This window comes from Aphelocoma coerulescens (assembly GCF_041296385.1).
Source record: "Aphelocoma coerulescens isolate FSJ_1873_10779 chromosome Z unlocalized genomic scaffold, UR_Acoe_1.0 ChrZ, whole genome shotgun sequence".
Classification (NCBI taxonomy): Eukaryota; Metazoa; Chordata; class Aves; order Passeriformes; family Corvidae; genus Aphelocoma; species Aphelocoma coerulescens.
Window position 1 is genome coordinate 61,861,696 of NW_027184085.1, and position 18,181 is coordinate 61,879,876.

An 18,181-nucleotide genomic window follows, 5' to 3' on the forward strand; every position below is an offset into this window, starting at 1 on the left:
AGTTTACTGCAAGCTAGCTCAATTCCCCGGGGTTATTTGCTTCTCTCTGAGAGGCACAGGTTTCTGCACAGTTAGGGAACTACTTCCTTAAACATTGAAAAAAACAGAAGTTTTTTTAAAAAATTCCATTCATATGGCTCTTTCATACAGCTATTTCACAATTGTTTTGAATGTTATGATGTATTTATTGCCATGGAAAATTGCAGCCCATTATAGTTTGGAAACTTTAATGCTGCAAGAAGTAGGACTGAGGTTAATACTTGTGAAACAGAGAGACTGCACCATCTATTTCACTACCAGAAGGCCCCATGATGGTCTGAGTAGAAGTGGGAGATGTTTCTAAAAAACAAAAAAGACCAAAAAAAAATGGCTTTCAGGTATGCTAACATAAGTGAAAAGGTTATTTCCTGGCATTAAGAAGCACAGTCCTTGTCTTAAAGAGATATGCTGCACAGTAAAGAAGAGAGACAGAGAATTAAATGGACCAGCACAAGTAATCTTTGTTTTCTATGCAAAGTAATAAGAGCATCAGCAATGAAATGTAAGTGAAAGTCTAAGAATGCTGACTCTAATCAGGTTGTCATTAAGATAAGATGGGTTACCACAGAAGACCAGTTATTTGGATTTTGTTTGCTCCCATCTTTTTGCATCAAAAGAGAAAATGTCACATAAAATCACTGCAAATGAATTTTAGTAAGTCCCTAAGGACTCCATTCAGTAGCATCCTTCTCTGTGTGCTGAGCTTCAAGCATGGGATGAGTCCACAGATTTGTACCTGGGAGGTATGTTTACAAATTTTCTGCAGCTGTTTTCCCAACCAATGTTAGAAATTAAGTACCAGTATAAGGAAAAATACGAGAGGCAAAATAAAATAGGTATTTTTCTAAACTTATCTCAAAATCAAGAAGTCCACCACGACAAAGTCATACTGGAAAGAACCTCTCGCTGCTTATTCAGACTGTTCAGAGGAAGGCTTGCTGGGGCATAGTCAGTGAGCTGGAATCTTCACCACTATTTTAGTGAAACACAACAGCTGCCCTGAGATGGCGCAGGTATTTCATAACACCCTACAAAAATAAAGAAGGCTTTACTCAAGCGTGAACATGGGATAGAAGGAATGTAGCCTCTCATGTTTCAAATGGAAAGTCATTTATTAGAACTTGTGAGGAATGGTCACCCACTCGATGGGGAATGGCCATCCAGCCATTTAAAGATAATGGAAGGGAGGTGAGTGGTGAACTCGAGGAAACGAAATGTCAGTAAATATGTTACAGAAATGGCCATAATGAAATTCATGAGAAGAGCTTCCTTGCTTTGTTGTAAGTTGGTGGGAGGGGAGGAGAAAAAGGGTCACAAGAAAGGCAGCAAGAAGATTGAAATATGCTATTTTTCATCATTGTACACTTGCAGTCTATCAGCAGAAAACTACTGGGAGGGAATAGCTTCAACACAAACGTAGATGAGAGAATATCACCCTCCATACTAAGCAGGAGAAGCTTTCTTAAGGGCTGGTAGTTTTGAAATAATTTAGAAAAGTATTGGAAAACCATTCCTTCAAGTAGCACTAATTCTTTCACTACTGTTTGATAAAATACACTGGAAATGCTACTTTTGTCACATTTAACTTATTATTCCTTTATGATCAGCCATCTGCTGCACGCATTGGACAGATTCTTCAGGTTCTCTTGTACTGTGAATGCTTTTCTGACCCTTTTGGATTTGCCCTCACAAAACAGATAATGAATGTACAGGAGGCTAGAAAAAGGTACACGAGTTTCCAAATGGCGTTTCAAAAAAATTTGAGCTCTGATGCCACCTTGTGACTGTCGCGAACAACGACAAGGAATAGTATTAGAACAAAAACTCCATCTAAAAACAGCCGAAGGTTTTATACTGACACCGTTTCCGGGCTGTCAGAATAAAGAGACATAAAGTAATTCAGCATATTACGGAAAATGAGGATTTTCCTATATTTCCCCTTCTCCAGCATTCCTTTTTCCCCACACTGGTTTAAAAAAGAACAAGTAGAGAAAAAGAACTGGCTGATGTATTCTCAAGGGGAGAGGCAAAGAGCAGTTTCTCACCGCACTGAGACAGACAGCTGTAGAGTATGAAAAAAACCTCCGAACCCAACACATCACCAAACCTTTCTAAAACCATAGCAAGCATGTATAGGTGCTTACAACAAGCCCTGTACTTGAAAGACTCATCCACTATGCAGTATGTCTTTCTTATTCAGCAGATTTGGGCAAATATGGGTGAACTTCTAATAGACACCATTATACAAGATGCTATGGCAAGGTGATACTGCTAAAAAGATAAAACTACATAAATTTATTTTGGGAAATTAAGATGGTTTTCTATCTCCATTCCAGAGGTGGCCTGTGCCCAATTCTATCAATTGCTCTGTGCTTATATTATATGCCCATTTTGCTTCGAAAGACTGGAATAATGTAGACAAATTAAAAATCTGGGCTTTAGTTTTTAATGTCTTGTTTTTCAATCTACTCAAGTGCCTCCTTCATTCAGCTGGACCAAATATAGAAAAGCTAAACACACTTCTTCTAAGGAGTTCAGATTTACAAAAGTGGTGGTAAGCTATCATAGTAGGTGCCCATCACCATACCTGTTATTGCTTTATATGCTATTCTTCACAAATCAATGAATCATAATATTTCTAGAATTGTCTGAATAAAGAAGGACAGAAATTAGATCTTGTATGTTCTTTGATTGTGCTATGCAGAGCTGTACATTAAATCGTTCACTGTGATACTAATAGAGGTTTCCTGAACAGTTGTGGCTAATAAGTATTGGATCATATGCATTTGTGATTTGCAGTAATAACTTACCTTGGCAATTAAACTTACTCTGCCTATTTCAAACTCTGCTTAGTCCTTCCTTCTTATCCACATTAAATAATCATGGGTCATTATAAAAAATTGCCAGCTGATTTTTCCAAATAGCTGATGAACGTAAATTAATGTATGAAGAAAAATTTTGAATTTCTTATTGCTCAGTTTTATCCATTTTAAAATTCAACACTTTCTTCTTCTTCCACAACCACCTCTTGCCATATTCTAACCTATGCTAGAACTTGGCTGCTAAACTACTGGCAAATTTCTTAGAAGCTTCTTGGGAGGTTATGTCAGGCTTCAGGAAGTCCAGTTGAACTGCAAAGGTTCTTCTGCTATTTCTGCCATTTTACAGCAAAGCTCTTCACTCTCTGTGGAGTCATGTATCTTGAATTATGGGGATGATTGAGAGATTTTTAATATATTTTTCTTCGTATCTAACATTTCAATTAGTGTTAGTTTATTGGCAAATTAATGCTTTTGATCCCTGAATTGGTAATATTACTTCCAATACTTGCTTATTTGAAATAATAACTGGATATAAATAAATACCATGCATTCCTTATTTTTCCAGCTAACACTATCCAGTTCTTCAAATAAGACTGGACGGTTCTGTATGGATTTTTTGTTGCCTAATCTGAAATTGTTGCTATGTGGAATTGTTTGAATTATATAAAGTTTGCCTCTAATTGACTGAGGCGAATGCTTCTGAAGTATCTGAAAAACAGGATACTTGATATTATGGAAAGTTGAAGACTTTGTTAATCCATGGTTTATCTACCAGGTCTAGAAACAGTGTTATAGTTAAGTGTTTTTATCAAACTTTGATATGAACATGTGGCAAGTTACCTGAACTTCCTTAATTCCACTCCACAAAATTTAAATCTTAGGATTTGGAATTTATAATTTTATTTTATCTATATGTATACTTATCCTACTAATAAGGAAAATACAAAAATACAGTATATGAAACTCTTACAAATACTCAAAACTTACAAAAATAAAAACTCCCAGTCTCCATAGATTTAGTAGCACAAAATGAACTGGGGGAAATAAAAATACTTTCAGTGAAGCATCAGTGCTGCTACAAAGCTCTACACTGGAGAAGAATTTTATTTTTCTTTTTAATGCAGAATACAAAATGCATTCCGAGGACATGGCTTGGCTGCAGATAAATTGTCCATACTGCCTAAAACCACCAGATGTAGCTGTTGATGCTTGCAGCAGGAAGAACGCACACACCCAAACACACACCCACACCTGCCTGCCCCCCTTCTCCTTCCCTTCCCCAGTTGGGTATTTCTTGGTTCGGGTAAGTGATGTTTTGGATTTTTTTTTTTTTTTTTTTTTTTTTTTTTTAGCAAATCTTCATGTTGTGGCTTTCCTTAAAATATTACCTAGGTCTTTTCACAGTCTGAATGTATCAGTTCCTCTTCCATTAGACATGATACAAAAAGGTGGAGTGTAAAATTTAAACATGACATGACTGTTGATGAATTAATTATAAAGTAATGATCATTGAAAATAAGTTAACATATGCTTCCAGCAATTGGCTTGACATTGTGACTAGAGTGGTGCAGCACTAGACTGGTTTCTCTTGCAGAATTGATGCATTTTACATAGCTGGGATGTAGCAGTAATCTGATGAGCTGCAATTGCCACAATACCAGATGGATCCCTGAAAATAGGAGTCCTGTACTAATCTGTCTAAATTATTGAATTCGGTAGCCACTTGGCAATATATCAGGGAATGCTTGTAGAACTGAATCAAAATAGATTATGAGGTTTTATTTTCAGCTATATCTATAAATGTTCTGTGTCCTGTTTTACCATTTTTGTGGGAAATGCATTTAAATAGAATAGTTTAATTAGGAAAACTATGAAAAAAAATTAAATTATATATAAAATAAAAAACCCAACCAATTTCCTTATCAATAAAAAGAAGGTACACATATAAGCATATACAAAACTTTTTATATCATTTTCTTCTGAAATGATTAAGACAACTATGTTTGCAGCCAAATGTATTTGCATTTAGATGCTTTTCTAGAGTATAATTGTAAAATGTACATTTAGGGAGAAAGAGACAGAAAAGATGGATATGGCAGTGGAGACAGTCATGCATTTTTCTGGTTGTCATACTTCATTCATGCCCTGTGAATGAAGAAGTATTGAAGCTAGGGGTCTAATGTTGCTACTAATTTCTAGCTGATAAATGCAAACAAATATTTAGTATAATAAAATTTCAGTTTTGGAAGAATGTTAATGGTTGACTGTTGGCAAGCACTCATACCTGTACATTTATGAATGTTGAAGAACTGGGAGAGATGCCTGAATTTTTGGGTTTAGTTTACTGTTAGTGAAAGTGTTTTATTTATTATTACCATAAGTTGTGTTATACGTACAAATGACTGGTAGAAGACTGGCATCTACACTCCTACCTGAATGAAAGTGAATACCCTGCAGATACAAAAGATCTGTCATACAGGGTGTCATGCACTCCATTGTGCACTTGTCCATTGAGCCCATCTCCTGTTCTCACTTGTGCTTCTGTGACTTTGTACAGATTTTAGGGTGCCTACTGTGGTATAAATACACTTACATCAACATTTGTATATCTGTATGTGGTACTTTGATTCCATGGCGCACAGCTGATCTGCACAGAAGCCCTGATAGCTTCTCTGGACATCACATGGCAAACACCTGGTCCAGGCAGCAGTGCAAGTGGATCATCAGTGCAAGAAGCCATCTGATGGTCACAGTGAGAGGAAATCTAGAAGCAAAGCTACAGGAGTTTTGCCATGAGAAACACTAGAACTCAGAGTAAAATTAATTCCTGAAGAATTAAGTTAATAATGAAGTACACTGGTTTCTTAAGCATCATTCCCTGCTCAGCCAAGGCAAATTCACTGCAGTCTCTGAGCCAGGAGAAAAACAGCGGCACTTTTACCCTTTCTAATAACCTAGTTCCTGCTGCTGCTACCTCAACACAGTTTTGCTCTCTCGGTCTCACAAGAGAGGTTTTTTCCCCTCTCCTCTTCTTCCCTCCTAATCCTCCCCTCCCCTCATGCTGAGGGTAGCTGCTGCCATTGGAGAGTCTAGGTCTTAAAGGTAAGAGCTGCATTACAAAATGTGTACACAGACCAAAGAAAGTGTACAGAAACTACCACAGAATTGTCTTATCAAGCAAAAGATGTGAATCAGGGTATAAAAAGTAAATTTTTTACTTCTGTTTTCCCCGTTGTACTTAATCTGTGCTTTATAACAAGGATCTGCTTTGCTTGAGTTTTGAACTCTGTGCTGCCCCTCACAAAGGTACAACAAAACAATTCTAATTTGTATGTTTATGGTACAAAAGGTCATGAAAACAAGCTCTCTATGTTTGTACCATTTTTGTATAGTCCATAGCATGTTTTAAAGTCTAGGGTGCCTAATTTTCATATTTTCTTCAGATACCTGGAAGTGCCACTGCAGTTTTAAAGCTCCAGCAATGACTCAGTCATTTTACACAAAAAAGAGGAAAAAACCCAAATGTTGAAACCAATGTCACCTGCATTACAGTAACTTTACAGTAACGTTTATTTTAACCAACCCCATTCAAATGTTTGGGGGAGGGAGGGATGTTGTTTGGCTTTTTGGGGTTTTGGCAGGGGGGGGTTGTCTGCTTTTTTGTGTATTTTTTTTTCCCATTGAATTAAGAGGAATTCATTGAGGAATTCATTAAGGAATTACAAAGTTGATTCTGAAACTGAGTTGTTTGCTGCCACACAAACGTGTTTACTTGGAAAAGAGTTGCAAATACAATGCATTACAAACATTCTTGATTTGTTTAAACTGTCTGCTCTCACTTTGACTACTGGCTAAGAATGCCTTCAACATTTTTTAGGCTGCTATGATTTCAATTAATTGGTTGATCCAGTTCAAAACAGATGTTGCTCTGTGTTTCATGTACCAAGAAACAGAGAAAGTCTGAATATGGCTGTCCCTTGTTAACTTTCTATGCTCTGTCCCTTGTTAACTTTCTAGTCTTTTGACTGGTGGCACCTGCAACTTACAGTAGGAATCCCAGTTGCATATATACGACTCACAGTCAATGCTTAAGACTGCTGGTGGAGAAAAGTAGGATGCAGGGAGTGTGATCTATTTACAGCTGTCCCAGATTAATAGAGGGGCAGCTGCATCCAGCATCAGAGTTTCAATAGCCTTTTGAGGATGTCGTAGGGAGTGCTAAAGTGATTTGGTCTAAAAGTTACATGTGCCTGACCCACTATGATGAGTCTGACCCTTGATAAAAAGCTTGTGAGACACAGGCATAAATGCTTTCAATCTGGAGAACCAAACAGAAATATGGGAATGGTCCAGGTTCAAAAAGCAGCCCTAAATTACAAACCTAGACTACTGTTATAGTCTCAAATAGCCTGTTGCCACATACACCCCTTTTGCTTAGACCTAATAATCTTCAAGTAGGTGAAAAGCCTTTTTGACCCTGGAAATTTTTAAATGCCTGTCTTGGATTGAGACAGTTTAAAGAGGTGGGCACTCTGAAATGAGTAACCTCCCCCTTGATTCCAACCAATATCTTCCCACCAGTGATGAATATGAGTAGATACAAGTGAAAAACAACAGTTTAATAGCAAACAGAATGCCAACAGGCAAGGGAAGAAAAGTAAATAACTGCTAGATAGCAAACTGCTACAAACTCACGATCTGCCACACGGACAGAGACCCGAAATGCCGGAAATGCCCTTCCTGAGACCTTGCCCAGCAGGGACAGCCTCAGCTTGTAGGACCAAGGGACAAGATGGCATCAGGTCCCTCCCGGGAAGGCAGGAGCTCACGGAGCAGCTCCAGCAGCAGACGAAGACCTGACGGCTCCTCCAGGGCCGGCAGCCTCCCCACAGAGGGCCCAGCAGGGCGGGCACGGCAGGCGAAGCCGCTGGCCCGGGGCACTCGGTGTTTTCTGTCCCCGGGCGGGCGCTGCTGCTGAGGCTCCGAGGCTCGGGCCGGAGCGGGGCCGCTGCGCTGCTGCTGGCCAGGGCTTCCACTGTGGGCAGGCACCTGCCGAATCCTCCTCAGGGCGGCCCAAAACCCCTACTGCAGCCTCTCCGAGATGGGAAAAAAGGAAAAGCTAAAAAAGAATACAAAAAGGGAAGAAAAAGCCTTTGCCTGAGCAAAGACCAAACAGCCCACAAAGCAAATGCCACGCAGCAAAGCACCAGAAGCAGCCCGTGAGGGAGGATTTTAAAAACACCCAGACACACGCACAGCATACCTGGCTGTAGGGTCTTACAGACACAGTAGCGATTTTTTGAGCACATATAGATATGGAATACAATAACAATGTGGATCACCCCAGGAGAATGCCTCACAAGGGAAAAAAAAAAAAAAAAAAAGAGCACAAAGCTGTTGGTGTTTAGCATGGACTTGTCTGCTGGTAGACATGGACTTTATGATATTTTAACCAAAATAAAAATGATATTTTTCTTTATATGTGATTTTTTACAAGTATTAGCATTCTTCACCCGACCTAAAATTACCATAGTCTGTTAAGTGGGTACTTTATAAGAACATATTTTCACAGTTTATGGTATTCCTACATTGATCCAAGAAACAAGTGAAAGATCAGTGCAGCTACACAGTATCAAGTTGTCTTAATGATACATCTAAGCACGTACTCTTACACAGTAGTTATCCATTGATGTTGCATTACAGATTGCATCCCCAAAATGGCTATCAGTCATCATTTAACACAGGAATGTCCTTAGAGTTCCCCAGCAGATGCCTTGCCAGCTCATTGGCTCCTGTTAGTCTCCATAGTTCATGCTTTAAAACATCTCACTGTTTTAATAACGAAGCCATTTAGCACATTGTTTGCTGTGGGATGTAGAAAGCGTAGTTGCTTTCATTTTACTGGAAATATTCATGCAAGCATGAGAACACACCCAAATCCAGAAAATACAGAAGAGTGACACCACATACTCTGTAACCATCAGCTCAGGGCTGATGCTGAGGCCCATGACACAGGTAGTGCAGTAGATGAGAAGAGCCCAGAATGGCTGTTGATATGTCTTTTGCTTTCTTATGTCACTTACCTTTTCAAATAGGTTTCTAATTCCACTGACAGTTTTGGAGCACATCCAGAAGCAATTTGAAGCCACTTCCAAAGCAGGGGCTGCGTTTTCACGCTTGTTCTGGACTCGTGGGAAATTTTCCTTAAATCCTCCTTGCAGTCCTACAGTGCCCAGCCTTTATTCTGGAATTCCCAGTCCTTCCAGGATGTCATCCTCTAGAAATTGCAGAAGAGTTAAAAGGCTAATTTGTGTTGCACATGTACATTCCAGAGACAACAGCTGTCTAATTTTTTTAAATGAAGCTGTATGTTTTGGCACCGAAGAAATATGACTACTCCCATTCAGCAGGTGCTAATGAATAGGGACGATGGTTCAAATTAATTTTCATTTAATTTTGTCCCTCTAGCCAAGAATCTTAATTCTATGGTCCTTTATAAACAAAACCAGAAAATGAGCAAAAATGTGATAGCGAGTATTATTGCTTATGAAATGTATCTCATGAAATTTGATTTTTCTTTTCAGAAGAACAATAGTTAAAAATGACCTAGTGGAGATAAAAACTGCTGGGAGGGATCTCTGTCATGTTTCAATTTTCCCGCATTCTTGAAGGAAAGCTTAAGACAAATGGATGCCAATAAAGCCCATAGAAAATACATATCTAACATTCCTACTGGAACTGTGAGAAAGGTATGTTGCTTTGTATGGCTGTGTTCTGGATATGCAATACTCCGCCCTCTCCCTACCCACTAAAAAGGTGTTCAAGTCTTTTTTGAGATAATCTGTCTCTTTTTTCTAATTTTGTATTGAAGTAAGAAAGTCAGCATAACTACTTCTAATACATATTCAGACACTGTGTACAACATATCGGTAAACAAGCACATGTTCTTGCAAGTTATAGAATATTTAATGAATGAGAATTGATTGGAAAGAAAATGAAAAAAAAAATACCGATCTCAGACTTTTCTCATCATCTCAAATTATTATTCTCTCTTTCAAGCCAACTGCTTTTTTTAATCCAATGCCAAGTCATAATGGCAATTAATTTGCAATGAGTAAGCACCAGAGAAGTCTCCACTCTCCAGTGTAATATCTGTAGAGGTGAAACAGCCAGCTCTGTTTTTAAAGCTGAAATTCACAGTTCTGTTCCCACTTCTGAGCTCACTGACATCAACAGAATTACATTTGTGTAACTCTGCTGCTACTAAAAAAGCACTAGACTCCACATTCTAGTCTGTTGTGGGTTTTAGTTCATCTGGTTATGACTCTTCTGAACGGTGCTTAGGGGAACACTGTACTGTGCTGTCCTGAGTTGTGTCTGGACTGCTGCTCTCACAGGGATCAAAGTGAGAGTACTTGTAAGCAAACAAAACATGAGTGGGCAGAAAGTGTTAGCAGCAAAATACAACGGGCGGTAACAGGTAAGCCTGTCACTACTAAGTTGTTTTCAGACACAGCAACAGGAATATTTGCAAAGCAAGGGAACATCAGGTTGCAATGTGACAATGAGGGGCAGTGGGGGTTGGGGAGGAAGTTGCAGCTTCTTTCAGGTGCCTATGAAAGAACGTCCTTATTGGCATGTCTTTAGGGCCAAGGTTGTCCTTTCTTTCTTCAGCTTGTAATTACAGTGACATAAAATAATCAAAGACAGTGGTAGTCAGTCAGCACCCAAAAATCTTTTTAACACCCTGAACATCTTTTATCTGCATTCTTGACATAGCTAAAATGTTAGAATTCTGCATAAAGTGACAAGACAACAAAAAATCCCAGCAACAAAGAAATATTGTGTTATTCTTGTGTATTAAATTGGAGTCCTGGCTGCAGTAAGAGATGGTCTAATCAGCAAGGGAATAAAATGGTCTGAGGTCAGCCTCAGTGAACGATAACTTGGCAGAAAAGACATTTCAGCATCTTCCTACCATTTCCTGCAGTTGATTGTAATAGCTGTTGATTGTAATGGTAGTTTGAGCCATTTTATATTATGGGAATTGTCAAAATCTGTATGATACAGTCTGTATGACTCTTAGGTTTACAAAAATAATCATTAGAAGTTGCAGCTAATGCAATCCATAGCCTTCCTAAATACTGCATAAAAGCCTTCTCTTACCATACTTTCCCCCTAATTTCTGCATTTCTCTGTCTTTTGCTATGGTATTACAGTAATTATTTGAACTGCACTGTTTCATTCTGAGGACCAATGCTGGTTTGGTCCTGGTAAGAGCCTGTCATAACCTAAGAGAAGAGTCTCCTGCTGTTATGTAAATAACATTTAACGAAGCTTATGCAAGAATGACACCTTTGACCTCCAGGCAACACATCATTTCAAAAGGAGCGTTCAGAAGTTGCTGCTATTTGTGTGGTCGCTTCTAGGATGCTGCTTTTCCAGCTGAAATTTTACTTTAGTTTATGACTGAGACAACATACTAAAGAGGAATCCAAAAAAAGATTGTTCTTCACCTTCCTCATATCCTGTTTCTATCACTGTTTTCATCTGTTTTTTCCCTGCTAGAGCAACATGTAAAACTATCCTTTACCTTCACTTGTCCCTAGCATAATATTTGGCTCTAATGGTACCACTATTTTTAAGTTTGTATTCCTAAGTATGATGGTGCAAACAGCCTGAAAGCTGATGATGCCACTGATCCACTATTTAATACAGCAGATTTTTCACATACGATTTTACAGATAATGTTTAAAAATAATCTAGTTTTTGAAGAATATAAGTTGACAGTCTGCCCCTGAACGCACCTTTTTAGCCTACTGAATATCTACAGATGTGGCTTCCAAGTGTGTTTTTGGCTTCTGACCATTACTTTATTCAGACTATCAGTCTTTTAAAAATTAAAATATATACAATGACGAAGAGAAATAAAGTGAAACTGAAGATCCTTCAGCCATAAAGGGTTCATGTGTTAGATATATCAGGGAAAAAAAAGTAAATTAATGAAAAAATTTTGGCATCAAATACATATGACATAATCATATATTTTAATGAGTCTTGCTAGAACTCTTAAAAAAAAATTGCTGACTATTCCTGTTCTGTTCTCTCTGCTTTCATTTAAACAGTCTGCTATTGTGGAGAGTTGGCATGGCCACAACATGACTATAATCAATAAAAAATATATATATGTTAGAAAAAAAACTGTCTGCAAAATTAAAAAATATGTTTTCACTATAACTCTTTGAGACTGAGTCTAGCTTGATTAGGGTTCTTTTCAACCAAAACTGGTTTTTGTATTTTCAATTTCTTTTCATAAATCCCCACAACTTCTTTTTTCCTGTTCTCCCACTGCATCCATCCCTTTGCTTTTCTTCACAGAAAAAGTACATCTGTGGGAGAAGCAGAAACAGAACCAAAACCCAACACTTTCAATTTTATTTTTTGTATGTTTAACTTTCCTGAAGTTTCTTTCCTGAAGTTACAGTTGGTTAAAGAAAAATTATAAAGTGTTGTGCTTTTCTACTCCATTTTTGTTGGAAGTAAAGGGAAAGAAGGTAGAAATTGCAAAAACCACAAAACTCATAATTAAACAACTTGTTTTTCTAAATGAATATTTTACTATCTTATATGAAAATGAGGTTATTAAAAAAAAGTTTTTTGTGAACCCTTAGTATGGATATTTTTTAACAGAGATATTTCCAGCTACTGTTGGTACTAAAGAGGAGACAGAAGCCTTATCACGCAATAACAGAAAAGGTACTTTTCATATTTGATCTTAAAGAGTAGTCATTAATGTTTACCTATTGGATTCTTTTCCACAATAAAAAGTATATATGCAGAATGCTTACTTAAAATGTAACAGTAATAGTAATAACAGTGATAATGACAATAATAATTCCAGACTTGCATTAACAGTGAAGTAAATTAACAAAAATAATGACATAACGCAGAATGTTAAGAGTAAGAATATCCCAGCAGGAGGAAATTTTTCTAGTTGACATTGAAAGTTTGAGTCTATTGTATTAAAAAAAAAAAGAGGGCTGTGAATGCATAAAAGAGGTATTTATGATGGAGGGAGATGACCGTTCTGACAACTAGATATTTTAATTGTAAACTATGGCTTGGTGGTTTTAATTTTACAGTTTGAAGTAATGAATTACATCAGCCTTGTTTACCCCCTTTCTCCCACCGTAAGTGTTTCACAAGCCAGACTCCTCTGTGGAGATCCTGTGAGGTCTGTCTCAGGTTTTCTACATATGTTCATCTTTAAATATTCACATTGTGATAAAGAGCCAGAGAGCTTTCTAGCAATGTTCTTGGTTACCACTTATATTTATCTTTTTGCCATATATAATTCCAATGTGATTGTAAGAATCCAGATACTTTCTGTTTAAACATTAAGAAGTGTAGCGGGTTTGGTTCGTAACTGGGCAGAAACACCAATTTAGTGTAGTGGTTTGGTCTAAAATACTCATTACTGTTTATCTTCTGTGAGATAAGAATTAGGAGAAACGCAAAGCAGGCACCAAACTTGAAAGAATACAAAGAAGTTTATTAACAGACCTAAAAGAAGGGAAAAAAAAATTATACCACCTTCAGAACTCTCCTCCTCCCCCCCACCTTCCTCCCTTCTCCCACTGACAATGGAAAAAGACAACCCTTAAGATGTTCAGTCTGTTTACCACTTCCATAATAACCTTGTTCAGTCCATTTAGAAAGAGAAGTCTCTTCTTGCTCGTGCTATGAAAACATTATCACACCGAGACAGCCGCCCACTTCCAAATATTGTTCAGTCCATTTAGGAAGAGGAGTCTCTCTGCTCGCATGTGAGCCCCTTCCCCTGACTTGCAGCTTTTCCCTCAACTGCTTTCAAGGGTCCACTCTTGAAGGTTTTTGGGGTACAATTTTAAGGTTGAGCTGTTCAGAAACAAAAAACAGAGGCCCTTCTCCTTCCCTGGGAGCAAAGGGTCTTCCTCATCTTCATCTTTAGGACTATCTCTGGGAGCATCTCTAGGAACTGAGGTTTTCTCCTTTCCCGTTTGGAGCAAAAGTCCTCATCTGGTCCATCTCTCCGTGTCCAAACTTCTCATGAAATTACAGCTGCGTCAGCATCTGCCTATCTCAGTGCAGGTGCTTTTGCTTACAAGCTGAACACTCCACCCCCCATATCTTCATGAAATTACAACGGGATAGTCTGATATATCATAGCTTCACAACAGAATTACAGCTTTAAGCATCTCCTCTCTCTCTTCCCTCAGGTTTTCAGCTCTTCACAGCAATAAAAGGGTTAATCTCACCTCGGCCTTGCAGCTTTGCAGCTGGAATGTTGAATGTTTCTTATCGCAGTGGAGAGGAGGGAGAGCCGAGCCGCTCCGGCTGCCCTCGGCAAGGCAGTGGGGGGGGTTCCATGGCTGGAACAAGTCCATCGGCTCCAGGATGGCCATGGCCCGGCCCGACCTGGCCCAAGCAGGGCCTGGCCAGGCCCACTGGCCCCCGCACGGGGCCTGCAGCCACCTGTCCCAGTGCCGGAAACGAGAGAGAGCTGGGGGGGAGTCTGTCTATCCTTAAGTGTGTATCACAGAGGCAGTCACAATTTTAAGTGGCTTAAAGAATTGTCCATATTCAAACTGGCCAGCTGATAGGTTCTGTCAGGTCACAGAGGAAGCTGTAAGCACCCTTTTGCAAGGACATCCCTTCTGGGACTATGCTTGCTAACCTATGACAAGAAGCAATCAATGCCTTCCCTCCCAAGAAGCCCACCCACCCAAAAAAAAATCCTAAAATCCAAATGAACTCCTTTTTCTCCTCATCTTATTCCTCTCCCCCCTCTCAGTGAGGACTGATAACTACCTGTACTCTGCATGCTGTGCCTTATCTTGTACAACAGCAGCATGTAATCAAAGCTGACAGGTAAACCCCCAAGCAAAATGATTTTCTGTTCATGAACAGAAAAAATTGGAAAAACAGGCAAAAGCATGCAGCTAACACAGATCCTAGAGAAATACTCTGTTATGCTTTCTCACTGTTAAAAAAGCACTTACTGTAAGAGACTTTCATCAATGGAAGAATCCCAAATAATATTTTCCAAACCTTTTTTCTTTCTGAAACTATCTAAAAGAAAGAGGAAGTTCTTTCATCTTTTTTTTTTCTCTCTCTCTCTCTATGTCTTTTGGTACCTTTTCCTATTTTTTTGCTATGTGACAGTATATATTTTGATCTGATTTGAAAGTAGTCAAGGGCAAGAACAGAAGGAAAAAGAACTTTTGATTTTAGATCTACACCAAAGCTCAGTGACTAGGCAGGAAGACAACTAAGAGGAAATCAGGGAAAGAGAAAATTGGCCACAACCAACATGTAAAACCCCACACAGACTTCTAAAACATGAAGAAAACTGAAATAGAATTTGATTCCACTGTGCTTCCTCCTGCTGCTCTCACTGTTGAACTCAGTGTTACTGAGAAAACCCAAATTGCAATGCTGTCCTTACCCCTCAACCAAAAAGAAAAAGGCAGTGGAAAAAAGCAAAGCGGAAGGTAAAGGGGAAGGGGAAAGTAGAAGGGGAAGGGGAAGAAGAAGGGGGAAAAGGGAAAGGGAAAGGGAGAGGGAAACGGAAAGGGAAAGGGAAAGAAAGAGGGAAAGGGAATAGGAAAGGGAAAGGGAAAAGAAAAGGGAAAGGGAAAAGGAAAGGGAAAGGGAAGCGGAGAAAAAAGGCACGTGATTGTAGGTCTTTGACTGTGTAAGAGTTTCCCATCAGGAAACATCAAGAAATCATTTTCACTTTCAGTAGAGCAGAGAGTGGACAAACTTGGAAGAATCACTTAAAGGCTTTTTTTCAGGTCACCTTACTCAAGTAAATAAATTTTTAAGAAATATCTATGTAAATCTCCTAATGGTTTACAGAGGTTTAAGCCTGGCTACAGGAGGACCTTCTCTTAAAAGAGATGCTGTTTTGCGTCTGATCCATGACTTGCCTATGTTTCAACACAGATTGGATTAAAAAATTCTAGCTTTGTAATTCTGGGAAAAGATTTACCAATGTATGCCAACCAAAGTAGAGAGTAGAATAATTATTAATTTTTTTCACTGCAACATATTCTTGCAATGTCTTTTGAACTTCACTGACACCTACAGAAAACCAGTGATTTTTTTTTTCCACCAGAAAAATACTTCTGGCTGTATACATGAGCACATTATTTTATCTTTATTCAGCTGGATATTAATATTTGCTATTCTGAGGGGAGGAAAAACATGTGTTCAGCAATAAACCCCAGAAAACCAGGAGAGACTGTTGGTCAAGGTTTGTAAACATATAAAAATTAGGACAAGCTTTAGGTATGACAGTGCTACATGCCAGTACATGGACTTTAGTGGGCTTTAGCTTTTCTGTTTTAGCAGAAGGAATTGGAGGCTAGCAATGAAGAGTATGAGAGTTTAGTAAATAATTCCAGCATAATTCCTATCCACTTCCTCTTTTTTTTGACAAAATTTAATAGAACTTTTATTGCTCATTCTTGCTTTTAGGGTTGATGTTTGTGACCTGGTAACATTGTTCATTCTGCAAAATGATAACAGAATGCGGTAATTGTTATGGTTGGCTTTTTTTTCCCCCCTTTTTCCCCCCAAGATTCACTTAGGAGGCTTGATAACAGTGACTTCAAACCGCTACGAAGAGCCTGGGCAAAGAAATCTGTCTCTTAGCTTGACTTAGGTGCATTGTCCTCTAGAGACACTCCAGACTCTCATATTATGAAGACAAGGGAGGGTTTTTTTTCTCAGACTCTGCCATTTCACCAGACTGAATATTGCACAACCACAGTATGACTTCTTAATATTTCTCTGTTTTACAGCTTGAAAATTCCACTAAAAAGAAGCACAGATTTTTCCTCTTTTAATTAAAATATTTTTTTTGCTAATTTAAACTATTGTAGGTTTATAATGATTTAGTGCAGACATAGTATCAACTGGGGAGGTGTCCTTCATAAAGATAAAAGACATGAGAAGCTGTAACCAGATGCTATATATGTGAGACTAAGTTAAGTCCTGTTTTATGCTGGTATTCAGTAGTGGGACTCCCTAGGGAGGACTAGGAATGGAGCTTCTATTTAGACTTGAGAATAGTGAATGTAAACATTTGTAAACAAAGAATATTTTAGTTTCCAGGGGAGATCAAGGTGGGTATTCAGTCCAAACCCTAGTCAATACAGGCCTGGTTAATAATATACCTTGCTCATGTCTATGCCCAGATAAGTTTTGAAGGTCTGCGAAGAAGGTGATTTCACACCCTCTCTGAGCAATCCCTTCCACTGCTTGACCCTATTCATGATGAAAAAGTTTTTCCTAGGATTTATCCAGCATTTCCTAACAAAGGTTCCAGATTTGTTCTCCTTCTATCCTATTCATTAGGTATCTGTTCCCCACCTTTCTCTTTTTTTGGAGGCCAAACAAATCTAGCTCTCGACACTCTTTGCATGTCCTGAGCTCCATCATCCTCAACAGCCTGGTAGGAAGAATCACATGCGTAGCTTGTTTGTCTCATTTTTTGCTAGTTGGATTTCCCTCATTTGGAAATACAGCTGTGGAAACACAGTCAATCAAGACAAAGTACCCTCGCTGTGTGCATATAGGTAATTTATATAGAGCATTATCTTTATGTTTAAAACAGAAGGTGAAAGAGGCCTCAAGCACAGATTTTCCAGCTCATCATTTTAATTTAATTTACAGGAAGTTTTATGTTCCAGGCTGCTACCAAAGATTTATTCTGCTGGTTGAAACATTAATGAGCCTAAAATATTAGTTCTGGCACTGGATATAAATGTTTATGTGTCTTTCTTCTTGTTTAAATCAGAATATGATCCTGGAACACAACATTTTCAGTAATATATATGTATATGTGTTTATTATATTTGTTGATTCTTCAGACAAAAGTTTCTGGGTTTAAAATTACTTTTACAGAGTCTTCTGTTTAATGAGGTGCTAGAAAATATTTGCCATGTAAATATACTTGTTTGGAATCCTAAAACTGATTAAACGAAGATGCTTTTGGTGAACGTTAGCCATTGTAAAGGTCATTTAAACAGTCTGTGTCCCCACAATGACAGCTGGAATACTTGATATTGACAATTTATTTCCAAGAAAACAAATTTAGTTCTTGCAAAAAGCATTTAGTTCTTGAGCTGACTGCAAACGGGGTTTTTTTTCACCTTGGTGAGAATTTGACAGAAGGGTCAGTCCTTAAATATCTGTTATTTTACCTGTGCCAAGAGATTAATGAAGGAGTCAGGGTTGAAATGAACACCTTCTCTACAATTGTAGTATTTTAG